This window comes from Phyllobates terribilis, unplaced genomic scaffold (assembly GCF_046119375.1).
Source record: "Phyllobates terribilis strain yellow unplaced genomic scaffold, ASM4611937v1 Scaffold_88__1_contigs__length_6355796, whole genome shotgun sequence".
Lineage (NCBI taxonomy): Eukaryota > Metazoa > Chordata > Amphibia > Anura > Dendrobatidae > Phyllobates > Phyllobates terribilis.
The window spans coordinates 1,945,506-1,972,707 of NW_027362848.1; the positions used below are offsets into that span (position 1 = coordinate 1,945,506).

At 46.0% G+C, this 27,202-nt stretch overlaps 1 pseudogene; it reads left to right on the top strand.

Annotated features, from left to right (window-relative positions):
• The window catches only part of LOC141197795 (uncharacterized), an 84,814-nt pseudogene extending 59,975 nt beyond the window's left edge, over nt 1-24,839 (top strand).
• Nucleotides 24,840-27,202: the final 2,363 nt, after the last annotated feature.

Consider the following 27,202-nt stretch of genomic DNA (forward strand, 5'->3'; position numbering starts at 1 on the left):
ACAGTGTCCGAAATGGGGTCATTTTAGGGGTTCGTATGTTCATCACACCTCGAGGGCTTTGCTATTGGCCGCTCCGTACACCTTGCACATACATGGCTCCACTCCGTACACACAGTTCCGATCTGTACACCTCGTACACGTGCGGCTCTGCTCCTTACGCCTTGTACACGCGCGGCTCCGTTCCCTACGCCTTATACACGCACGGCTCCGCTCCCTACGCCTCGTACACGCACGGCTCTGCTCCGTACACACGGATCCGCACCGTACACCTCGTACACACACGGCTCTGCTCCGTACACCTCGTACACACACGGCTCTGCTCCGTACACCTCGTACACGCGCGGCTCCGCTCCCTACGCCTCGTACACGCGCGGCTCTGCTCCGTACACCTCGTACACACACGGCTCTGCTCCGTACACCTCGTACACGCGCGGATCTGCTCCGTACACCTCGTACACACGCGGCTCTGCTCCCTACGCCTCGTACACGCGCGGCTCCGCTCCGTACGCCTCGTACACGCGCGGCTCTGCTCCGCACGCCTCGTACACACGCGGCTCTGCTCCGTACACCTCGTACACACGCGGCTCTGCTCCGTACACCTCGTACACACGCGGCTCTGCTCCGTACACCTCGTACACACGCGGCTCTGCTCCGTACACCTCGTACACACGCGGCTCTGCTCCGTACACCTCGTACACACGCGGCTCCGCTCCGTACACCTCGTACACACGCGGCTCTGCTCCGTACACCTCGTACACACGCGGCTCCGCTCCGTACACCTCGTACACACACAGCTCTGCTACATCCACACTGTAAACCCCTCCTGACCCCACACATAAACTTCAGCTCATCCAGCACCATGACAACCAGCACAGCAGAGTCCTGCATCCACTGAGGCCCCTGATCATGTGACCCCTGACTCCTCCCCCCTGTGACCTCATCACAGCTCCTGTGCGCACAGAGCAGCCATATATGTGGTGGCGGCTCTGCAGGTGGAGGTATGTGGAGACCCCCATTGCTGGGCGCAGGGGGCATTAACCCCTTCAGCACCGAGACTCTTTTGGAGTCTTGTGTTGCCCTTTTATAAGAATCATAAGGTTTTTGTTCTGTTTCCTGTAATAGATACATACGACCCAACTATGGAGACAGGAAGGGAGGAAACGTATTGTTCTCATAGTACAGGACCCCTTTACTGGCCCCACAGTGTAATGCCCCCATTATGCCCCTTATGCAGGATGTATGATGCCCCCACAGTGTAATGCCCCCATTATGCCCCTTATGCAGGATGTATGATGCCCCCACATAGTGTAATGCCCCCATTATGCCCCTTATGCAATATGTATGATGCCCCACACAGTATGATGCCCCCATTATGCATCTTATACACACAGTGGCTTGTGAAAGGAATTGCCCCCTTGGCATTGTTCATGTTTTGCTCCCTCACAGCCTAAAATATCACTGTTTTTTTGAGGATTTGTATCAGTTCATGTTAAGAACATGCTGACAACTGTGAACATTTGGTTTTATTTGTTATGAAGCAAACAACAAATAGGACAATGTGATGAGCCGTCCTTGTTCTAAAGACTATCAGACTTTTCCAGCATGGATCACCCGTGCCATCGATCTTGTTGTGTTTTATTAGTGATTTATTTACTTGTCAGTTCAGCCTTAGGAATCAATGCTTCTGTTCAGTGACCTTATCTCAGGGGCCTTAAGCCATTATTTTCTCAGCCACTAGGCTCATTGTGTGGATGGGGAAAGTAGATCCTGGGGAGCCCATGTGATGAGTTCAGCCTGAGGAAAAATACCTCCGCTAATGCACACTTAGCTTTGAGGGGGCTGATCCCAGTGAAGGACAAAAAGAAGCCACATTGTTCAGTGAGGTCTTGTAGCCCAGGGATGGATGGATGGTCTATGGAGTTTTGGAGATCAGTACCGACTGGGCTGGATAAACGTGCTACAGTTGTGGGATCTGTCGTTTGGATTTAAACTTTCTTAATGGACTGTTGCTACTAGATACCTGTGCTTCCTTCGTTTTATCTGTCATCTGGAGGATCATGGAATATGAATACAGACTATACTGGCTGGAGATATTTAAGCTGTAGGCCAACAAAAAGTTGGGAGACAGTGGTTATCGCCTGGTACGAAGGCAATGGAACTACCGTCCCAGGGAAGGGATCTTGTGGACTGAGACAATTGTATTCTGGCCATTTACCTGGAGTTGTTGTAAAAACCTTGATGTAAGGAATAAAATATTGATGAACCGTTAACCTGCCTAGATGAATCTTTACAATGCACAACCTCAGATCTTCACAAGTGGTGGCAACAGTGGGATCACCTATATCTGGACAGGATGCCAGGGAAATTTACTGAATGATGTCTTGGCAGAAGAGATGGCAGACTCAATCTACAAGAGGCTCAGGAAGGAATTGCTGAGAGCCCTTTGCTCTGAGTGAGAGCTAGATTGGTTGCCGGAGGACAGCCGGGTGACCCTTATACAATGCTTGGACGACTGGGACCGGGAACAACCACAGGAGGAGGTCAGTTCAGACGTGGAGGAGGGCATATCTGTGGAGGGACCACAGCCCAGGCCTGTCATCCAGATGGTGGAGGGTTGACTGACTGAGTTGAGGAGGATGCTGGACGTGCTAGGAGAGTGCGCCATGGAGATAGAGTGGGCGGCAGTGCTAAGCAAATATCTGGGTGTTCATTTAGCAGTACTCCCACACTCCCCAGCACAGAGGACAGTGGATAACAGGAGAGAGGGGCCTGCATCTTTAAGGTACAGGGATATACCACAGTTTAGTGAGGACACCTCGGATATTGATGAACATCTCCGGTTATTTAAGAACGTCTGCCTGCTGCATGAGGTGTCAGTTAGTGACTGGCCCAGATTTTTACACATTGAGCGCATTACTAGAGAGGTATATCGTCACACCTGAAAACTACCAGGAGGAAGTTTCAGGAGACTGACAAGCTCGGTGCACACACGCCTCGGGAGTTTGTTAACACACTACATATGGCATGCACTCGGTGGATAGAAGGACTGAGGGCTCGGGAAGCAGAACATGTCTTGGATATATTCATGCTGGAACAATTTGTCTAAACTCCCGGGTGACTTAAAAGAAATAGTGGCGGATTGAAAACCACTCAGCCTGGATGAGGCTGCAAGATTGGCTGATGAATGGCCTGATAATCGACAAGGGCTATGTGGAAGTACAGCCAACGAGACCCATGGATCGGCCAGAGGAGGAACTGTGGGGATTTCGAACTTCACAAAGATGAGGAAGTTTCCCAAGCCCCCAAGTACGGTCTGCGTCAAGGCGAGGGGGACTTAGGCTGCCATAACTGTGGACGTATGGGACACTTTGACAGGGAATGCCGGGAATGTTTTAGCCCACATCACAACCTAGGAGCAGGATTGGTGTGACACTGGCCCAATGTCGTAACCTGAAGCCAAGGACCGGTTCACACTTCATCAGCCGAGAATGAGCAGAGCAATCTCAACATGCAGACTAACCCCCCACCCCAGTGGTGAGTAATACACAAAATGCAATGACTGTTACCATGAAGGAATTTGACCTGGGGGAGGTAAATGACATTAGGGAGGAGGCCCAGAGACTTCGGGAAACTGACTCTCCCATCACCCTGGTCAGCCCACATATTGTCCCCCCAGAACAATATTTACCTGGCCGCCAAGTGACCATCCCCCTAGCTGGTGGTCAGCACTCTGGGGTTGGTTGCAATGGATACAAATTTGGTTCTCATCGGGTACGTGTTGAGTTTCCCAGGACAAACCGGAGATCAAGGGGTGGATATGGAGGACCCTGCGGGAGGAACAGACACTTGCCCCAGCAAACTAAATACAGAATTCTTGTTTCAGGGCTTCCCCCCCATTGGGGAGTTGGCAGGATCAGAAAGATCATTTGAGAGAAGCTGGAGATGTCTAGTATGCTGATGTACACCAGGGTGGAATGGGGATTGTGGAGTTTATTCACAAGGGTGACATGGAATATTTGAGGAAACTGGATGATACAAAGTTTCATTGCCATAAAGGTGAGACCACTTACTTTCGTGTCCGTGCTTAAAATGTGGGGAAGAAGTGTGAGGAACTGGCCTTGTTCTAAACAGGGCTGTGGAGTCGGTAAGCCAAACCTCCAACTCCGACTCCTCAATTTCCATGACACCGACTCCACTACTCTGACTCCCTCATACATGGCTCATGTTTAAGTGATAAATTTACTGTAGCACAGATTAATCTCAGCTAAAAGTCTAGACTATTATATCAGGAATAGGACTGACATTTATAGGACATTTCATAACTTTCCCAAATTCTTATGAAAAAATATTCCCCACAAAGTGCATTGAACTACTGTAACCAATTTATTATATACTTTAGGAGTCGGAGTCAGTCCATTTCATACCTACTCCGACTCCACCATTATGGGCTCCGACTCCACCACTCTGACTCCACAGCCCTGGTTCTAAAGACTATCAGACTTTTTCCAGCACGGAGCACCTGTGCCATTGATCTTATTGTTGTGTTTTATTAGTGATTTTTTTGCTCGTCAGTTCATCCTCAGGAATCAATGCTTTCATTCAGTGACCTTATCTCAGGGGCCTTAATCCATAGTTTTCTCAGCCCCTAGGCCCATTGTGTGGAAGTAGATGCAGTGGAGCAGTCACCACAGGGAGTTTCACATTCAGTCCCACGTGATGAGTTCGGACTGAAAAAAATACCTCCACTAATGCACACTTAGCTTTGACGGGGCTGACTGATCCCAGTGAAGGAGAAAAAGAAGCCACAATGTTTAGTCAGGAGTTTTGTGGAATGTCGTCAAAGGGATAGGATCGAGACTAAGGTCTTGTCTTGTAGCCCAGGGATGGATGGATGTTCTATGCCAGTGGTTGTGAACCTATGGCACATGTACCGTAGGGGGCCCACAGAGCCCTCCCAATGGGCACACGTGCCATTTCCTCAGCAGTGCTGTTAAGGACAGGAGAGTGGTAGCAGTCTACCACTCTCCTGTCCTTAACAGCAATCTTCAAGTCTGACCACAGATTCTCAATTGGATTAAGGTCTTGGCTTTGACTAGAATGCTCCAAAATATATACACGTTTCCCCTTAAACCACTCGAGTGTTGCTTTAGTAGTATGTGTTGGGTCATTGTCTTGTTGGAAGGTGAGCCTCCATCCCAGTCTCAAATCACTGACAGACTGAAACAGGTTTTGCTCAATAAAATCCCTGCATTTTGCACCATCCATGTTCCCTTTGACTCGGACCATTTTCCATGTCCCTGCTGCTGAAAAACATCCCCACAGCATGATGCTGGCATCACCATGTTTCACTGTGGGGATGGTGTTCTTGGGGTGATGAGCTACAGTGAAGGAAATAATTATTTGATCCCTTGCTGTATTTGTAAGTTTGCCCACTGACAGACCTGAACAGTCTATAATTTTAAGGGTAGGTTAATTTTAACATTGTATAAATTAGATAAATGTATTTGCATTTTGCAGTAAGAAATAAGTATTTGATTCCCTACAAACCATTGAATTCAGGCTCCTACAGACCAGTTAGACGCTCCTAATCAACTCGTTATCTACATTAAAGACAATTGTCTTACATAGTCACCTGTATAATAGACTCCTGTCCACAGACTCAATTAATCAGTCAGACTCTAACCTCTGCAACATGGGCAAGATCAAAGCGCTTTCTAAGGATGTCAGGGACAAGAACGTAGACCTGCACAAAGCTGGAATGGGCTACAAAACCATAAGTAAGACACTGGGTGAGAAGAAGACAACTGTTGGTGCAATAGTAAGAAAATGGAAGCAATGCAAAATGACTGTCAATCGACATTGACCTGGGGCACCATGCAAAATCTCACATCATGTGGTATCCTTGATCATGAGGAAGGAGAGAGATCAGCCTAAAACTACACTGGGGGAACTTGTTAATGATCTCAAGGTAGCTGGGACCACAGTCACCAAGAAAACCATTGGTATCACATTATGCCTTAAAGGTTTAAAATCCTGCAGTGCCCGCAAGGTCCCCCTGCTCAAGAAGGCACATGTGCAGGCCCGTCTGAAGTTTGCCAAAGAACACCTGGATGATTCTGTGAGTTATTGGGAGAAGGTACTGTGGTCAGATGAGACAAAAATTGAGCTCTTTAGCATTAACTAAACTCGCCGTGTTTGGAGGAAGAGAAATGCTGCCTATGACCCAAAGAACACCATCCCCACTGTCAAGCATGGAGGTGGAAGTGTTTTGTTTTGGGAGTGTTTCTCTGCTAAGGGCACAGGACTACTTCACTGCATCAATGGGAGAATGGATGGAGCCATGTACCGTAAAATCCTGAGTGACAACCTCCTTCCCTTCGCCAGGACATTAAAAATTTGTCGTGGCTGGGTCTTCCAACAAGACAATGACCCAAAACATACAGCCAAGGCAACAAAGGAGTGGCTCAAAAAGAAGCACATTAAGGTCATGGAGTGGCCTAGCCAGTCTCCAGACCATAATCCCATAGAAAACTTTATGGAAGGAGTTGAAGCTCCGAGTTGCCAAGCGACAACCTCAAAATCTGAATGATTTTGAGAAGATCTGCAAAGAGGAGTGGACCAAAATTCCTCCCGACATGTGCGCATCCCTCATCATCAACTACAAAAAACATCTGACTGCTGTGCTTGCCAACAAGGGTTTTGCCACCAATTATTAAGTGTTGTTTGCCAGAGGAATCAAATACTTATTTCTCACTGCAAAATGCAAATAAATTCATCTAATTTATACAATGTGATTTTCTTTCTTTTTTTTTTTTTGGGATATTCTATTTTTCAATGTTAAAATTAACCTACCCTTAAAATGCCAGAGCCCTACAAAATGACCTCCAGCAGGCCACAAATGTGCATATGTCTGCACAAACTGTTAGAAACCGACTCCATGAGGGTAGTATGAGGGCCTGACGTCCACAGCTTGGGGTTGTGCAGGATGCTTGGCATTTGCCACAGAACACCAGGATTGGCAAAGTCGCCACTGGCGCCCTGTGCTCTTCACAGATGAAAGCAGGTTCACACTGAGCACATGTGACATAGTCGGGAGACGCCGCACAGCCCTCCATGTGCTCGCCAGAGGTAGCCTGACTGCCATTAGGTACCGAAATGAGATCCTGAGACTCCTTGTGAGACCATATGCTGGTGCGGTTGGCCCTGGGTTCCTCCTAATGCAGGACAATGCCAGACCTCATGTGGCTGGAGTGTGTCAGCAGTTCCTGCAAGATGAAGACATTGAAGCTATGGACTGGCCTGCCCGTTCCCCAGACCTGAATCCGATTGAGCACATCTGGGACATCATATCTTGCTCTATCCACCAACGTCACGTTGCACCACAGACTGTCCAGGAGTTGGCGGATGCTTTAGTCCAGGTCTGGGAGGAGATCCCACAGGAGACCATCCACAACCTCATCAGGAGCATGACCAGGCATTGTAGGGAGGTTATACAGGCACGTGGAGGCCACACACAATACTCAGCCTCATCAGGAGCATGCCCAGGCGTTGTAGGGAGGTCATACAGGCACGTGGAGGACACACACAATACTGAGACTCATTTTGATTTGTTTTAAGGGCATTACATCAAAGTTGGATCAGCCTGTAGTGTGTTTTTCCACTTTAATTTTGGGGGTGACTCGAAATCTAGGCTTCCATTGGTTAATAAATTTGATTTCCATTGATGATTTTTGTGTGATTTTGTTGTCAGCACATTCAGCGTTGTACAGAACAAAGTATTCAATGAGAATATTTCATTCATTCAGATCTAGGATGTTATTTGAGTGTTCCCTTTATGTTTTTGAGCAGTGTATATATATGTATATGTGTGTGTGTGTGTGTGTGTGTGTGTGTGTGTGTGTGTGTTGTAAGCTGGACAGGTCGTGTCCTCAAGGTGCCAAGCCTCGGTGATGTAGAACTCAGAAAAGCAGGCTCCAGCACACATAGTGCTGAGAGGTTTTTAATAGGCCCGGGTTTTATGAACAGCAGAGAGACCTGGGTGGGATCAGCTGCTCACTTACCTCCAGTCCAGATTTTGGAAGGACTGATTTAAGACAGCTGTGTCTGTCTCAGTCTGTCTGTGTGTTTTGCAAGGTGAGCAGACCTTGCATGTGCTGATCAGACTCTGCTGAAGGCAGAGAAAAGGACTTCATTTAAACGTCTGTGGCCGTTCTGTATGGACTTGTTATTTTTGAGTTTTGTTTTGCTATACCTTGTTTTGTGCCAGGAAAAGGCTATTTTGTGTTTGTGTCCTGAGCGGTTTATGCAAGCAAAATAAACCATCCTGGATTTCTAATGAAAACGCTCCCTGTGCCTACCTCAACCGCAGCTGAGTGAATACTAAACCCTACAATTGGTGCTAGAAGCAAACGCACGAATCCCAAGAGGCAGTGTGACTGCTACAGGAAACCGTATATGTCCTGGGTGAAGGCCGCCAGCCAACAACAGTTGTCCGGCAGCACGGAGGAGCTGATAACTTCTGGGAGTTGGAGGGTTCTGCGCATGATCTTACTTGTCCCCAGTACTGCTCTTTTCTGGACAGAGTGTTCAGATGTTGCTCCTGGGATCTGTTGTAGCCACTCTTCCAACTTAGGTGATGAAGTGACGAGACCCAGGTGAGGAAAACTGTGAGAGGGGCGTTGCAAAAGATGTCTCCGGGGGATGACGTTTCATGTTCCTGGCTGTGTTTCAGAGAGAGACTACCACCGGAGCAGTGGGCGGAGGTTCTAGCGCCATATCTGACAGGGGAACCACAGAAGGCGTACCACGTTGATTTGGCCCTGCAAGACGCTAAGGAATATAGCAAACTTAAGTCTGAGATCCTGGCGCGGCTGGGCGTAACACTGGCAGTCAGGGCACAGCAAGTCCACCTCTGGGACTTCCACAGGGACAAACCTCCCCGGTCACAAATGTGTGACCTTCTGCACGTGGTTCAGAAGTGGCTACAGCCAGAGACTTGTTCCCCAGCCTAGATAGTCGAGAGAGTGGTCATAGATTGGTTTATCCACTCTCTGCAGAAGTCGATTCAGTCCTGGGTTGCCCAGAGAGATCCCCAAAATACAGATGACCTGGTGGGCCTAGTGGAGAGGTACCGGGCGGTAGAGGGCGCCCTGACTGATCAAGCCGGGGTTAGGTCACCTTTCTGGGGTTCACAAAGGGGGGGATGGCTCCCAAAAGAAGGGGACTAAATCCTCACTGGGTGGGCGTCCAAAGTCCCAGGAGGTTGCTGAATCACAGCTGGGTAATCAGTCCCATACCATCCTCTGTTGGAGGTGTCATATCTTTGACCATATAGCTGCCCGGTGTCCCATGAACTCTGCGCCAATGGACTACAACATAGGCTGGCGTTGCTCCTATTTGGCCTACCCCGCCTGCAGCGCGGTTCCTCAACATGGCGAGGGCCCTCAGGCGTGCTCAGTGTCCGTAAAAGTGGTGCAAGTGTCTGGACTGTTGGACTCAGGAAGTTTGATGACCCTGATAAGGGCCACACTCATTCATCGGTTGGTTCCTGGGAAGGTGGTGGGTGTCCAGTGTATCCATGGGGATGCTAAAAACTACCCTGTAGCTCGGGTGGATGTAAACACGGACTGTGGCACCACAGCTCAGGAAGTGGGGGTCATTAAAGACTTGCTGCACCCGATAATAATCGGACGGGACTTTGCATTATTCTGGGACATGTAGGGGAAAGCGGGGACACCTGGTTGCTCGGACCACCGCCAGATCACTCCTGAAGAAACCTCACCACAGGCCGTAACAGACGAGTTTCCCATGTGTTTGTTTGTTGGCGATGAGGATGAGACTGCGTCCCCTGAAGCCAATATCCCTGAGCTGGAAGTGTCCGAGGGAAACTTCGGAACCCCCCAACTCAGGGGCTTAACTCTGAAAAATGTTACCGTGTTAAATGGAGTGCCTCAGGAGCCGGGGGCCGACAGTCGGTTCCCTCATTTTGCTGTGAATGGGGATTTGCTGTACAGAGTAACCAAGCCAAGGGTTCAGGTAATAGAGCAGTTGTCGGTGCCAGGGCCCTATAGACGCAGTGTGTTAGACATAGCTCATTACCATGTGTTAGGATTTTAGTTTTCAGGTGGAGCATAGGCCTGGGAAACAACATGGGAATGCTGATGCCCTATCAAGGGTCTATTGTATGTTGGCAGAAGGTGCCAAGCCCCCCGGTTTGTGCAGAAGGGGGGTATGTAAGGTTGCAGCCGGACAGGTCGTGGATGGGAGGTATATGTCCCCGAGGTGCCCAACCTCAGGGATGTAGGATTTTGAAAAGCAGGCTCCAGCACACATATTGCTGAGAAGTGTTTAATGGGCCCGGATTATGGGGCTGGGTTTTAAGAGCAGCTGAAAGAGTTGGGTGAGATCAGCTGCTAACTTACCTCCAATTCAGGTCTTGGAAGGTCTGATGCAAGCAAAATATACCAACCTGGATTTCTAATGAAAACGCGCCTTGTGCCTACCTCAACCGCAGCCGAGTGAGTACTAAACCCCACAGTTTGTATATATACATGCATGCATGCAGTGGGGAAAATAAGTATTTGATACACTGCCGATTTTGCAAGTTTTCCCACCTACAAAGAATAGAGAAGTCTATAATTTGTAATTTTTAACGTAGGTATACTTCAACTGTGAGAGACAGAATCTAAAAATAAAAAAAACAGAAAATCACTTTGTATGATTTTTAAATAATTAAATTGCACTTTATTGCATGAAATAAGTATTTGATCACTTACCCACCAGAAAGAATTCTGTTTCACAGACCTGTTAGTTTTTCTTTAAGAAGCCTCCTACTCTGCACTCATTACCTGTATTAATTGCACCTGTTTGAACTCGTTATCTGAATAAAAGACACCTGTCCAAACAATCAATTACACTTCAACCTCTCCTCTATGGCAAGACCGAAGCGCTGTCTAAGTACACCAAAGAAAAAATTGTACACCTGCACAAGGCTGGGATAGGCTTGAGAAAGGTCAGAAATCAGCCCAGAACTACATGGGAGTACCTGACCAATGACCTGAAGAGAGCTGGGACCACAGTCTCAAACATTACTGTTAGTAACACACTGCGCCGTCATGGATTAAACTCCTGCAGGGCACGCAAGGTCCCCCTGATAACGCACATGTCTAAGCCCGTTTGAAGTTTACCAATAACCATCTGGATAATCCAGAGGAGGCATGTGAGAAGGTCATGTGGTCAGATGAGACCAATATAGAACTTTTTGGTATCCACTCCATTCGCCATGTTTCGAGGACGATGAAGGATGAGTACAACCCCAAGAACTGTCTGATCTGTTTTGGACACACATATATCTATTAATCTCTTGATCCCTCAATCATCATATTGCTAACATACTAGATCTGTACAGCAGCCTATGTATACATTTACCTTTGATTGGTGCTATCTTAGATGTGGCCATTACTGATATTGCTATTTGAGCTATGCACATGTACTTTATAAACTGCTTTAGGACTGGATTATCCATATATAGCTATTGTGTACATCTTCTATAGCAGGGGTCTCAAACACGCGGCCCGCGGGCCGCATGCGGCCCCTGAGGCTGCTTTATGCGGCCCGCAGGCACAGACCCCTTGATGATCCCAACCTTGTCCAGGAGGAGCCGCCGACAGCAGCGCTGAATTGCCGCACAGAGACTGTTTCCCAGCACTGCATTTCCAATGCCAGCCGGCGGCCAATCAGAGGCCAGCAGCTGATATCTGCGTGTCAGCGCAGCGAGTATGACGTCATTGCCATATGCAGATGTCAGCTGCTGGCCTCTGATTGGCCGGCGGCTGACATTGGAAATGCTGTGCTGGGAGACAGTCTCTGTGCGGCAATGCAGCGCTGCTGTCGGCGGCTCCTCCTGGACCAGGTCGGGATCGTCAAGGGGTCTGACTCTGTGGTGCCTGCGGCCACATCTGCAGGAAGGACGCCGAGGGAACGGAGGATAGGTGAGAATCATCTTTTTTTTCTATTTTATGTGTGTGAAGAACAGCACAGGGAAAACATAGCCACAGGATGGGGACCTGGATGGGGCACATAGCCACAAGAGGGGACCTGGATGGGGCACATAGCCACAGGATGGGGACCTGGATGGGGCACATAGCCACAAGATGGGGACCTGGATGGGGCACATAGCCACAAGAGGGGACCTGGATGGGGCACATAGCCACAAGAGGGGACCTGGATGGGGCACATAGCCACAAGAGGGGACCTGGATGGGGCACATAGCCACAAGAGGGGACCTGGATGGGGCACATAGCCACAAGAGGGGACCTGGATGGGGCACATAGCCACAAGAGGGGACCTGGATGGGGCACATAGCCACAAGAGGGGACCTGGATGGGGCACATAGCCACAAGAGGGGACCTGGATGGGGCACATAGCCACAGGATGGGGACCTGGATGGGGCACATAGCCACAAGAGGGGACCTGGATGGGGCACATAGCCACAGGATGGGGACCTGGATGGGGCACATAGCCACAGGATGGGGACCTGGATGGGGCACATAGCCACAAGAGGGGACCTGGATGGGGCACATAGCCACAAGAGGGGACCTGGATGGGGCACATAGCCACAAGAGGGGACCTGGATGGGGCACATAGCCACAAGAGGGGACCTGGATGGGGCACATAGCCACAAGAGGGGACCTGGATGGGGCACATAGCCACAAGATGGGGACCTGGATGAGGCACATTAGTACAAGATGGGCGCCAGGATGGGGAACATTGCCAAAAGATGGGGACCTGGATGGGGTACATAGCCACAAGATGGAGACCTGGATGGGGTACATAGCCACAGGATGGGGACCTGGATGGGGTACATAGCCACAAGATGGAGACCTGGATGGGGTACATAGCCACAAGATGGGGACCTGGATGGGGTACATAGCCACAAGATGGGGACCTGGATGGGACACATAGCCACAGGATGGGGACCTGGATGGGACACATAGCCACAGGATGGGGACCTGGATGGGACACATAGCCACAGGATGGGGACCTGGATGGGGTACATAGCCACAAGATGGAGACCTGGATGGGGTACATAGCCACAAGATGGGGACCTGGATGGGACACATAGCCACAGGATGGGGACCTGGATGGGGCACATAGCCACAGGATGGGGACCTGGATGGGGCACATAGCCACAGGATGGGGACCTGGATGGGGCACATAGCCACAAGATGGAGACCTGGATGGGGTACATAGCCACAAGATGGGGACCTGGATGGGACACATAGCCACAGGATGGGGACCTGGATGGGGCACATAGCCACAGGATGGGGACCTGGATGGGGCACATAGCCACAGGATGGGGACCTGGATGGGGCACATAGCCACAAGATGGAGACCTGGATGGGGTACATAGCTACAAGATGGGGACCTGGATGGGACACATAGCCACAGGATGGGGACCTGGATGGGGCACATAGCCACAGGATGGGGACCTGGATGGGGCACATAGCCACAGGATGGGGACCTGGATGGGGCACATTAGTACAAGATGGGGACTTGGATGGGGAACATTACTACAAGATGTTTTCCATTATTACTATATGATGCTAATTGTAAGACAATATTACTGTATGTGGCCAATTGGGGGAAATAAAATTGTAAAAAAAATAAAAAATAAAATAAAGCATGAAAAAATATTGGGCACTAAAAATGCTGTTTTATATGTAAACTAAAGTAAACACAAAAAAGTGCACGTTTATTATCGCCACATCCATAACGACCCAAGCCATAAAAAAATAAACACGGCAAAAATGTTCAAAAGGTGTATGCAAAAAAAATGGTATCACTAAAAATGTCACATTGAACAAAGAATGCGGCCCCCAAATTCAAATTTTTTCCATGTGCGGCCCATATACCCAGCCGAGTTTGAGACCCCTGTTCTATAGCCACCTTGCGAGCATTTCTAGTGTAGGAGCTTGGGTTATATACATTACTGTCTTTATGATGCACTAAGCACGTTACATGTATTGCTGCTTCCCTAATTGATGCATTGGCACTTTATTATCTTATAGGATCGTGTTGTGTACCTATTGTGATCCTTTTGGGTGTACTGTTTGAGGAACCATGTTGCATTTGCATTAGGCTTTGCCTACTTAATATCGATTATTCTTTAGACCCTGGTTCTCCGTCTATGACACACAGTTCCCTGCCTTACTGACGTATACTCCCTGATTTATGTAGTACTTGGTGTCAGCGTCTTCCTCCTTTTATTTTATTCCATTGGAAATTGCCTGTTTTTATACCTTTTCTGTAATAAAATTATAATTTCATCTTGACACGCTCCTGATTCCTTTTCCTTTTTTGGGTTATATGGTTGTTGAAGAGCGCTTACTGAGACCAGTTCCCCCTATCTTTGGTCAGTTGGGTGCATGTTGAGGTATCAGAGGAACTGTTTCTATTTAAATGTCCAGGCTGGTTTATTGGTGCTTCATAAACCATGCCACAAGGAAAGGAAATAAACAGCCGTTCAGTGCAGGCAAAACAAAGTAAACAGTTCCAGCAATGGTACTTTAGAAATAGCCCAGAACACACAGGCTGTATAGCATTCAGTATACCAGCTCAGTCTTGAGACATCACACAGGATGCTCTGCCATATGTGCAGGGGTATAGGACTCCAGCTGCAACCATTTTTGGGCCAGATGCAGCAGATCAAACATGTGGGAGCAAGGGGGTTTGTCTCGGTGGTACGCCCAGCGTTGAACCCGTTGTGGCAGTGGCAGTGACAGTCATTGTCGCTCACAGGCTCACCAAAATTTCAGTTTTCAGTTTCACATATTCTTTGGCATCTTGTAAGGCTAAGTCATAGAACGCCTTCTGGGGCTCCCCTGGTAAGTAAGGTGCCAGCTTTTCCACCCATTGCTCTCACTGCTTTCTTCCTCTCGGCGACCCTTTCAAAAACTTTCAAAAAGGTATCAATGTCGTCACCCGGGGTCATTTTCTCCAAAACTCTCCTCACAGCCTTACGGATGGAATAATTATCAGCTGACCTTGGAGTTGGAGCTGCCGCCGTGCCACAAACCGCCTCTGCGAGCAATTCAAACTGATGCTGCTGTTTTAGGTGCTGCTGTTGCTGGATCTGTTGCATAAGCAGCTTATTTGTCTCCTATTGTGCCAGCTACTGTTGTTGGTGCTACTGCTGCTGGGCTTGCACCAGGTGTTTAATCAGGTCCTCCATGCTGTCTGACATTGCTCTCTGGCTTATGGCTCCCTTCACCCAGAAAATGCAGCACCTCTGTAGCAGTCACACATGTTCCCTGAGAATGCTGCCCGCAATTCTAACACCAAATGTGGTAACACTACTCACTTGGGTGTGTGGTGAGGTATCACAGGAACAGTTTCTATTTAAACATCCAGGCTAGCTTATTCGTGCTTCATAAACCATGCCACAAGGAAAGAAAATAAACAGCCTTTCAATGCAGGCAAAACAAAGTAAACAGTTCCAACAATGGCACTTTAGAAACAGTCCAGGTCACACAGGCTGGATAGCATCCAGTATACCAGCTCAGTCTTGAGACATCACGCAGGAGGCCTTCTTACGTCCACACACAGACCATGTGTGAGAGAAACAGAATACATTTTACAATGTGAACTACACCCAGGGGTAGGGTGTGCGGGCAGCCAGACCCGCACATCTGTTCGGCTGCCCGTAAACCTGACCTGGATGCACAAACAAGCCTCTTACTACTATGTGCACTAGAGCAATGCTTATGGTTTATATCACAGAGAACAACCACCTCAGTGATACATACCTCCCATCAACTATGGGATCTGTGATTTCTATCTACGCCACTGTGTATAGAATGTGTATAGGATAATTGAGTATAATATAGTTATTATGGACGTGAGTTAATTAACATAGGGATAACAGACTCATTGCACAATGTTACGGATATTTCTTGTTGCTAAAACTGATTTTTTTTTCACTTTAAACATTTTTTAAACAACTCTGATTAGTGCAATCATACAGCATACAAGCCTCTGAATATTCAGGTCATGCACTGCACTACTGTAGTGCGGTGTATTGTCACTGCCTGTCAGTGTAATACTAATTGCCCCATACACATGAGATAAGTGTTGGCTGAACCGTCATTTCGCAGTTGGCTATCTCTCCCGACTCCCCCATACACAGAAATATTCCAGCTTTCCTGTTGTCTGTATGAGAGAGTCGCCTCCAGACTCCTCTAGGTGAGGATTATCTACAGGAAGAACAAACGGATTAGCCTCTGAAATTCATGATGCCAGATCCTTCTCTACCTTGATATCATCTGTCAGGAGGCCCCCAAATACTTTATATAGTCGATCAAACCACCCAAAATCAGTGCTTTCATGCCACTTTACTCTTTGTGTGTATAGGGGTGTTAAAACGTAACTTATTGGACGCTTCCTCTTGCCCGACCTAATAGACTTTCATACATTGCAGGCCCAGACACCATTATTAGGTGCCGCTGCACCTGTGCCATCTCTGCGGTGTTCATCGATATTCTGGTGCTCAAGAGTTACCGTATTTTTCAGACTATAAGACGCACCTTTTTCCACCAAAATTTTGGAGGAAAGCGCGTTTTATAGTCTGAACTGTGCCCCGTACTCTATACCTATGGCTGTGGGCTGTGGGGGGAGCGGCAGCGGGGGATGAGCGGAGCACAGGAGGCAGCAGCCGCCTGCTGCAGCCTACGCTGTGCCCGCTGCTAAAGAATATGAATATGCACTGCTCCCCACGCCTATGGGCGTGGAGAGCAATTAATATTAATTTTCCTTAATAGCTTGCACACTGTAGCCGCAGCGCGGCTCCTGCTGCTGTTCTACGGTCTGCTTTTAAAGATCATGAATATTCACTAAAATCCACTCCCATGGGTTGTAGTGCATATTCATGGTCTCTAACATCGGACACACAGACCGCAGAGTGGCAGCAGGAGCCGCGCTGCGGGTACAGTGTGCATGCTATTAAGGAGAGTGAATGGTAACTGCTCCCCAAGCACACAGTTCTGGCGCGGGGAGCAGTGACTATTCCGGCACAGCATCTCACACTGTGTGACGGCGCATGGCAGTAATGCCATGCACGGCTCACACAGTGAGAGTGTCGGCAACCGAGCAGGACGCAGCGCTGGAGGAGAGAGGAGGTGAGTATAATTGTTTATTTTTGTGTGTGCAGCGTGATGGGAATCAGGGGGTGCCAAGCATACCAGGATGGGGATCAGAGGGTGCCAAGCATACCAGGATGGGGATCAGGGGTGCCATGCATACCAGGATGGGGATCAGAGGGTGCCATGCATACCAGGATGGGGATCAGGGGGTGCCATGCATACCAGGATGGGGATCAGGGGGTGCCATGCATACCAGGATGGGGATCAGGGGGTGCCATGCATACCAGGATGGGGATCAGGGGTGCTATGCATATCAGGAAGAGGGATGAAGGGTACCATACATACTAGGATGAGGGGTGCCATGCATATCATGAAGAGAGATGAGGGGTGCAATGCAGATCAGGAAGAGGGATAAGTGGTACCATGCATACCAGGATGAGGGGTGCCTAGCATACCAGGATGGGGATCAAGGGGTGCCGTGCATACCAGGATGAGGGGGGGCATGAATACAAGGATGAGGGGTGCCATGCATGCCAGGATGGGGATCAAGGGGTGCCATGCATACCAGGATGGAGGATTGGGGTGCCATGCATACCAGGATGGGGTATTTGGGTGCCTAGCATACCAGGATATGGATCAAGGGGTGCCATGCACACCAGGATGGGGGATTGGGGTGCCATGCATATGAGGATGAGGGGTGCCATGCATATCAGGATGGGGATTAGGGGTTCCATTCATATCTGGATGGGAATGAGGGGTGCCATGCAGATGGGGATGGGGGCCACATATAACAGGAAGGAGGGGGCCATATATACCAGGATGGGGGATATTAACAGAATTGGGGGACATTGCCCCTATAACAGTGTCAGCAGACCCCCTTTCCTTAACAGTGCATCATGACCACATGTTTTGCTTAATTTTTTTTTCTATATTCCTCCTCTAAAACCTAGGTGCGCCTTATTGTCCGAAAAAAACAGTATTTTTTAAAAATCAAATGTTTTAACGTGTTAAAAAATAAAATGTGTCTTTTGCTTTTTTCATGTTTTTTTCTTTTTACACAGAATTGTTGGTGCCAATTTTCTTTTGAAACATTTTATTATCTGCTTTTTTCTGGTGTTTTTCTTGTAATATAGGAAAGCCTAAGGCCAGAAATAAACCCCATAAACACTGTACATGGAGACTTTGATATCAAATAATTTCTCTCTGTGGTGTTTGTACAAACAAAAAAGATTTAGAAATGCCTCAAACTTCTGTGTGTGAATCAGACATGAGATCTAATGTGATAGAAGATTACAGTCCGGGGAAGACGGGAAACATTCATATAGACGGGTGGTGATGTAGTCAGTGAAGAACTCTGGCCAAATATGTTTGTAGAGCCGTAGTAGAAGATGATGTCATCCTCTTTATGAAGTAGTTATTTTTCATGTCACGTGTAATGAATATCTCCTGCAGTATAGATAATGCCGATTCCAGTGTCTGTAAATGAGACGAAAATTAGCGTTATGGAAGATGAGTCTATGAGAAACGTATTCAGCTGCCGAGACGAGGAAGAACCTACTTGTTGTGTGTAGCCTAAAATATATAGGTTTTATTAGTAGATGTAAAGAAGAAAACTACTGTAAAATAATAAATCCCCTCATATGTTTCCCCTTATTATCTGCAGTAATTGTATGATGTTACATCGACTCCCCTTCTTCTCATTCAGGTCCCTACAATATCGGATCCTCTCAGTGAAGATTTTCTATAGAAGAGAATCTTCCTGATTGTCCATGTCCATCTTTGATGGGTAAGAGACATGATGGCAGAGAAAATATTACACCTCACCCTAGAGATCCTTTTCCGTCTTACTGGAGAGGTGAGAGATTCTGATGATGTCACATCATTCTTATCTATGGGAATAACAGATGGACAGAACTGGAGAGGTGAGGACTCTGGAAATGTCTGGAGGGAGATATATTAATGTGTCTTTCCATAATCAGGATTACACAGTAGTGAAGAAGACCTCTAGTGAGCGCTGTCAGGCCCCTGTGTCTGAGGGATGGGGAAGACCCCTGAGCCCAATCACAGGGCCTCCACCTCACCCCCTGATACATGACTACATCAATGACCAGAAGATCCTAGAACTCACCTACAAGATGATTGAGCTGCTGACTGGAGAGGTGACACTGCTGGGAATGCTGGGACATTATACATTAATGCTATGATGGGATAGGGGGGATGACAGTATCATTGTATGTGTCAGGTTCCTATAAGGTGTCAGGATGTCGCTGTCTATTTGTCCATGAAGGAGTGGGAGTATTTAGAAGGTCACAAAGATCTGTACAAGGACGTCATGATGGAGGTTCCCCAGCCCCTCACATCACCAGGTAATAGACAGGACTAAATACACACAGCCTATAAATATCTGTATGTAAAGAATGAATTCAGTCCCTGTATGTGTTTCCTGCAGATCTATCCGGTAAGAGGACAACACCAGAGAGATGTCCCCGTCCTCTTCCTCCACAGGACTGTAAACAAGAAGATCCCAATGTTCCTCAGGATCATCAGGTAGATGGAGAGAAGGTGTCATGAGATCTCCCCTATGATGTGTAGACGACTGTGAAGGTCTTGTGTTCAGTCTTGTTTTATCCACCAGTATTATATGTTTTATACTTGTGTAATGAGAACGATGGAGATGGCAGGATTAGAGCTGATCATAGTTGGGACTTCTCCATCTGTCTTGTGACTTTTACAATATTTGTTTTCAGAGTGAAGATCTGACCCATATTAATACTACAGAGACATATGTGAGGGATGATGAGCGGTGTACAGAGGAGACTCCTACATATGACTATCCAGGTGAGTAGTAACCACTAAATGCAGAGTAGTCACAGATTCTTCTCAGTCACTGGCTGTGGCTGCTTTATCGGTGGTGTAGTCCAGCCGTATAACAATTATGTGATGACTATTTTGCCACAAGACCACAAAATTGACCTACACCGAAAACTGTTGCAATGGCTTTGAGCATTGAAAGCCCTTTTCTATAGAACTTACAACCTGGGAGATCCACCTACCCCCTGGGATTAGAAGACACTGACCGGTACGTTCCCAGATCTGTAAACTACAAAGCTAAATGACATCGTTTGTAGAATGTGCTGACAAGTTAGAAAATCAGTTGAAGAAAAATAATGTGATGGGCCAGTAAGAGAAATCGGAGGGTAATGATGCTGTTGGCTTCCTAGAACCCTGATATCTTATTGGCTGGTCTACCTTCTCTCCCTTCTGTGCTGCTGAATGTGCTCATATGGTCCCATATGAGCCACTCTCTTGTTGCCTTGGTTGTACGTTTTGGGTCATTGCCTTGCTGGAAGACTCAGCCACGACCCATCTTCATTGCTCTTACTGAGGGAAGGAGGTTTTTGGTCAAAATCTCGCAATACATGACCATATCCATCTTCCCTTCAGCACGGTGCAGTCGTCATGTCCCCTTTGCAGAAAAGCACCCACGAAGTATAAGGTTTCCCCCAGCATGCTTCACAGTTGGGACGATGTTCTTAGAGTTGTACTCATCCTTCTTCCTCCAAACACGGCGAGTTGAGTTAATTTGTAAGAGCTCAATTTTTGTCTCATCTGACCACAGCACCTTCTCCCAATAACCCACAGAATCATCCAGGTGTTGATTGGCAAACTTCAGATGGGCCTGCACATGTGCCTTCTTGAGCAGGGGGACCTTGCGGGCGCGGCAGGATTTTAAACCTTTAAGGCATAATGTGTTACCAATGGTTTTCTTGGTGACTGTGGTCCCAGCTGACTTGAGATCATTAACAAGTTCCCCCTGTGTAGTTTTAGGCTGATCTCTCACCTTCCTCATGATCAAAGGTACCCCACGAGGCGAGATTTTGCATGGTGCCCCAGATCGATGTTGATTGACAGTCATTTTGTATTTCTTCCATTTTCTTACTATTGCACCAACAGTTGTCTCCTTCTCGCCCAGCGTCTTACTTATGGTTTTGTAGCCCTTTCCAGCTTTGTGCAGGTCTTTGATCTAGTCCCTGACATCCTTAGAAAGCTCTTTGGTCTTGCCCATGTTGTAGAGGTTAGAGTCTGACTGATTAATTGAGTCTGTAGACAGGAGTCTTTTTAAACAGGTGACTATGTACGGCTGCTGTCTTTAATGCAGATAACGAGTTGATTAGGAGCATCTAACTGGTCTGTAGGAGCCAGAACTCATAATGGTTTGTAGGGGATCAAATACTTATTTCTCACTGCAAAATGCCAAAAAAAAATTATCTAATTTATACAATGTGATTTTCTTGTTTTTTTTTTTTTTTTGGGGGGGGGGGGTGGATATTCTATCTCTCAATGTTAAAATTAACCTACCCTTAAAATTATAGACTGTTCATGTCTTTGTCAGTGGGCACACTTACAAAAACAGCAAGGGATCAAATACTTATTTCCCCCACTGTATGTCTAAGCTGTGCGTGGTTGATGGCTGTAATATACATTTATTCACGCCTGCAGGAGATGTGTTGGCTCCAGCCCTGGTTTCATGGATTCACGCCACGTCATAAATTCCATTATGTTTTCAATCCTAAAGAATTCAGATTACTGCACAATCTCTCCTGAAATGGGGGCACTAATACTTTCTCTACTCTCCTAGTCAGGACTCATAGTAGCTCCAATGATCCACCATAAACGAGTGCAACTCTGATTTAGTGTTGGAGCTCTTCCCTCATACATATGTTGATATTTGGGGATGTAACGTGTTTTCTTTATTCTATTTGTATGATTTGTGGTGGGATTGGCCTGCCTCACTTATGTGAGTCTGCAATTCCCTGGTAGTCTTTAAAAATAAGGTCTCCATTGCCTTTCCAAAATGTCAGAATCTAAATTTACAGGCTGTTCTGTGGAGTGAGATGGGAAGAAGAATAATCAGGTAGTCGGGTCAGAACCAGGAGAGCAGAGAAAATACAAAATCAGAAGACACACGAGTAGTCAGTAAACGGGCCGGGATCACAACAGGAAACAAATACACAAGCCGGGAGCTGAGCACAGAGGACTGAACCAGAGGAGAACAAGGCTGGATCTGGCAGCTTCCGGCAATATGCTTCCAGCTTTAGTAGGGTGCGGTGCTTTCCAGTTGGCTGAAGCAGGGAGCAGATTACTCCAGCTGGACAGCACACACACCCATACTGGCAGACTGGATGGTACTACAGGTCCCAGGCACCCTAATCTTCCTGGTTGGTCAGAGCCTGCGCCACCTACAACTTCTGGTTCTGACGTCTCCTCCATCACCAGCGCCGCCTGCAGGATGAATAAGGCGGCTCCTGGTGACAGAAGCAGATGTCCCAAGAGCAAATCCAGATGAGATGGGACAAACCATTTGCAGAAGCTCTAATATGACAAAATGGCAGAAAACCAGAGCAGTAGAAATCCCCATAAAGTGACTCATTTTGGAAATTATAACCCTCAGTGAAATAATCTATAGGAGTAGTGACTATTTTGACTCCACAGTCGCTTTCCGGAAATTAGCACGCAGTGGATGATGGAGAGTGAAAATTACAAATATACTACTTTAATACCCATCACATTATGCCCAGATTGTGCTCCAGGAGACACACACCGTAAATTAAGTGGGTTCTTCTCACTATAGTATTGCCAAATACATGGAGGCTAAATGTGGTTTGGGCGCACTGCAAGGCTCAGAAGTGAGGGGGAGATTTGACTTTGGGAGAGCGGATCCTGCTGGATTGGTTTATGGAAGCCATGTTGCTTTTCAAGAGCCTTTGAGCCACTAATAATGTGGAAACCTCTGGTTTTCCATTGACAGATGATGGACCTGAGTGGGGACTTGTTTTTTTGTGAGATGAGTAGAAGTTTTTATTGGTATTATTTTCACCTACATAACATTGTTTGGTGGCTTTTTATTCCATATTTGGAGGCAGAATGAACAAACAGTTTTACACATCATACTCCACTGGTTCATCCTATGAGGTTTTCTATTAGACTGTGAACTGTCATTGTCTTGGTGAATAATTCAATATTTGACATAACTTGCCATTTCACAGACGTTAAGTAGAAATTTTCAAAAATATAATATTCAAGGATATTTTTATTCATAAATAATAATTGGTTTTATTCTTGGCAGATGACTGTACCAGGAGATCAGAGGGACAGCTGACATCTTCAATTTTTACATCAAATGATCTTGAGATCCCACAGGATACAATTGAAGTGAATGCCATTACTCCAAATGTACAATCATCCCTTCACAGCAAAGATCTGTCATCTGATCCTTTGAAACAGGTCCTGTCTTCTGATTCATTACCAACTACTAAGGAAAATCAAAGTCACAAAATAAGCATTAAAAAACAAATTGCTCCTAAAGCAAAGAAGCCATTTTCACTTTCAGAATATGGAAATAGTTTTCCCTTCGAAAAGTCTTTTCTTAAATATCAAAACCTTTACCCAGCAGAGAATAGATTTTCTTGTTCCAAATGTGGGGAATGTTTTAACCAGAAAACAGATCTTCTTAGTCACCAAAGAACTCACACAGGGGAGAAGCCTTTTTCATGTTCAGAATGTGGGAAATGTTTTAACCGGAAAGCACATCTTGTTATCCACCAAAGAAATCACACAGGGGATAAGTCATTTTCATGTTCAGAATGTGGGAAATGTTTTAGCCATAAATCAGCTCTTGTTAGTCACCAAAGAACTCACACAGGGGAGAAGCCTTTTTTATGTTCAGAATGTGGGAAATGTTTTAACCGGAAGGCACATCTTGTTAGCCACCAGAGAACTCACACAGGGGAGAGGCCTTTTTCATGTTCAGAATGTGGGAAATGTTTTGTAGATAAATCAAATTTAGTTGGGCACCAGAGAATTCACAAAGGGGAGAGGCCTTTTTCCTGTTCAGAATGTGGAAAATGTTTTACCCTGAAATTAACTCTCAATAAACATCAAAGAACTCACACAGGGGAAAAGCCTTTTTCATGTTCAGAATGCGGGAAATGTTTTGTGAAGAAATCATCTCTTTTTAGTCACCAAAGAACTCACACAGGGGAGAAGCCTTTTTCATGTTCAGAATGTGGGAAATGTTTTAACCGGAAAGCACAGCTTGTTATCCACCAAAGAAATCACACAGGGTATAAGTCATTTTCATGTGCAGAATGTGGGAAATTTTTTAACCAGAAATCAGATTTTGTTATGCATCAGAGAACTCACACAGGGGAGAAGCCATTTTCATGTTCAGAATGTGGAAAATGTTTTACCCGGAAAACAAATCTAGTTAGCCACCAGAGAACTCACACAGGGGAGAAGCCTTTTTTCTGCTCAGAATGCGGAAAATATTTTAACCACAAATCAAGCTTTAATAAGCACCAAAGAACCCACACAGGGGAGAAGCCTTTTTCCTGTTCAGTATGTGGAAAATGTTTTACCCTGAAATTAACTCTCAATAAACATCAAAGAACTCACACAGGGGAGAAGCCTTTTTCATGTTCAGAATGTGGGAAATGTTTTGTAGATAAATCAAATTTAGTTAGGCACCAGAGAACTCACACAGGGGAGAAGCCTTTTTCCTGTTCATAATGAGGTATGTTGTGTGAAGGAATAATCTCTTAGTCACCAGAGCAGTCACACAGGGGAGAAGCCTTTTTTATGTTCTTAATGTGGGAAATGTTTTACTTGGAAATCAACTCTTAATAAACATCAGAGAACCCATACACTGGAGAAGCCTTTTTCATATTCGGAATTTTGGAAATGTTTTAACTGAAAATTGCACCATGTTTGGCCTCATTGAAATGAAAACACTCATACTTAGATCCCGTGCCAGCGCCGTTCCAGCGATGTCGGGACTCACGTTCCCGGAGCTCACATGAGGTTGTTACATCACTTGAGCCCTGTGCAAAATCAGTGCCGGTTTCACTGTCCCCGCCTTCGGACGTATTGAACATCAACAGGAAGCCTTTGGTTGTGGCTTCTCTCTGGCTCCTTTGTGATGTTCGATTTGTCTGGAGGTGGGGACTGTGACAACAGCGTTGATTGGGGTATGTTATTGACAAATTGTACAAAAACATATACCAGACAGTCATATAATTAAATGAGAAAGGGAATTACTTCAGAACTTACCATAATTTGTGGACTATAAGACACACTATTAGCAAGAAAAACATCTTGCTAACAAATGAGTGCGTCTTATAGACTGGAGGCAGCTTCCAGTGACAGAGGATAAAATCAGGCAGTGTCCTTCCTGATCACTGAGAGAACTGCTCTCTCTCTCCTCCAGCACCACACTTCTCTAACCGATTGGTGTAGAGCAGGAGAGGAAGGTACCGGGACCTGCACATCCTGAGTGAGTAGCTTAAGGACCTTCCACCTGACTAGCTCAAGGATCTTTCAGATGTAACACTGTTTTTTACATATTTTCAAAAGTTGTCAGGTTCATTTATGAAATGAGCCATTTCTTAATGATTTTGACCTCGTGAATTCAAATCTGACAATGAATTTTTTTAGTTGTCTCTTGTTTCTATGATATCCGAGAGTTTTCCTTGTACTGCTACATATAATTAATGCATAAAAGTTTCAGGACTTTGAAACATAATTACTTTTGCAAATATAAAGATGCAGAATATTTTGTTATGCCATTTTTCTGATATTTATTTAGAGGAAACTTGGCAACAATTCAAGTAACTAAAATCTGTGTAAACACTATTGTAAATTATAAACAGTTACAGAAATTGCATTACAAAATTTGCTCCTCATTCAGTGACAACTCTTTTGTTTGTCTCTTGTACTTCTGCATCCGATCAACTCTTACAATTGTCCAACTCTAATCTGCAAGCATTGATGGATTCCATTTTCCTTGATATCTTTTCTCTATAGCTGCAATATCTGGGTGAAATCTCTAACCATTCTCGTCCCTCACTGCTCCACAGTTTGATGGAAAAAAGTCTAGAAGCGAATGTAAGAAATTAATCTTTAAAGGACATGTTACAACCCAGATCCTTATAGGTTTTGAGGAGACTTTCCACCAACGCTTCATAGTTATCTGCTTTTGAGTTTCCCAAAAAATTAGTTACCACTAATGCAAATGCTACCCATGCAGCCTTTTCCTTTCTCCGCAACAGAGAAACTCATTATCTTGGAGAAGCATATGAATCAATTAAGACTCTTTCCTTTATCCTTTCTTCGCTCAACTTTGGAAATTTATCAATGAGATACTTGAAAGCTCTTTAGGGAGGAGTAAGCACTGAAATACTCGGATGCTTGTTACTCACTGAGCAATTCCTAATTCTTGGTTGCTCGTCTATGGGAAATTTTAGCCGAAAGAGTTACAATACAAACAATTGTTACCGTCCACCTTTCGTGTCTCCCCTATCTCCTCATAGATAGTAAGCTTGCGAGCAGGTCCATCACTCCTCTTGACATCTGTAGATTTATGTGATTGTTATTCTGTAATGTCTTTCATTGTCTGTACAATTTTCCTCTACAATTAAAAGTGCTGCGAAATACAGTACAGACCAAAAGTTTGGACATACCTTCTCATTTAAAGATTTTTCTGTATTTTCATGACTATGAAAATTGTACATTCACACTGAAGGCATTAAAACTATGAATTAACACATGTGGAATTATATACTTAACAAAAAAGTGTGAAACAACTGAAAATATGTCTTATATTCTAGGTTCTTCAAAAGTAGCCACCTTTTGCTTTGATGACTGCTTTGCACACTCTTGGCATTCTATTGATGAGCTTCAAGAGGTAGTCACCGGAAATGGTTTTCACTTCACAGGTGTGCCCTGTCAGGTTTAATAAGTGGGATTTCTTGCCTTATAAATGGGGTTGGGACCATCAGTTGTGTTGTGCAGAAGTCTGGTGGATACACAGCTGAAAGTCCTTCTGAATAGACTGTTAGCTGCTTTTTTCTTGCCATAATACAAATTATAAGTAAAGAAAAACGAGTGGCCATCATTACTTTAAGAAGTGAAGGTCAGTCAGTGCGAAAAATTGGGAAAACTTGGAAAGTGTCCCCAAGTGCAGTTGCAAAAACCATCAAGCGCTACAAAGAAACTGGCTCACATGA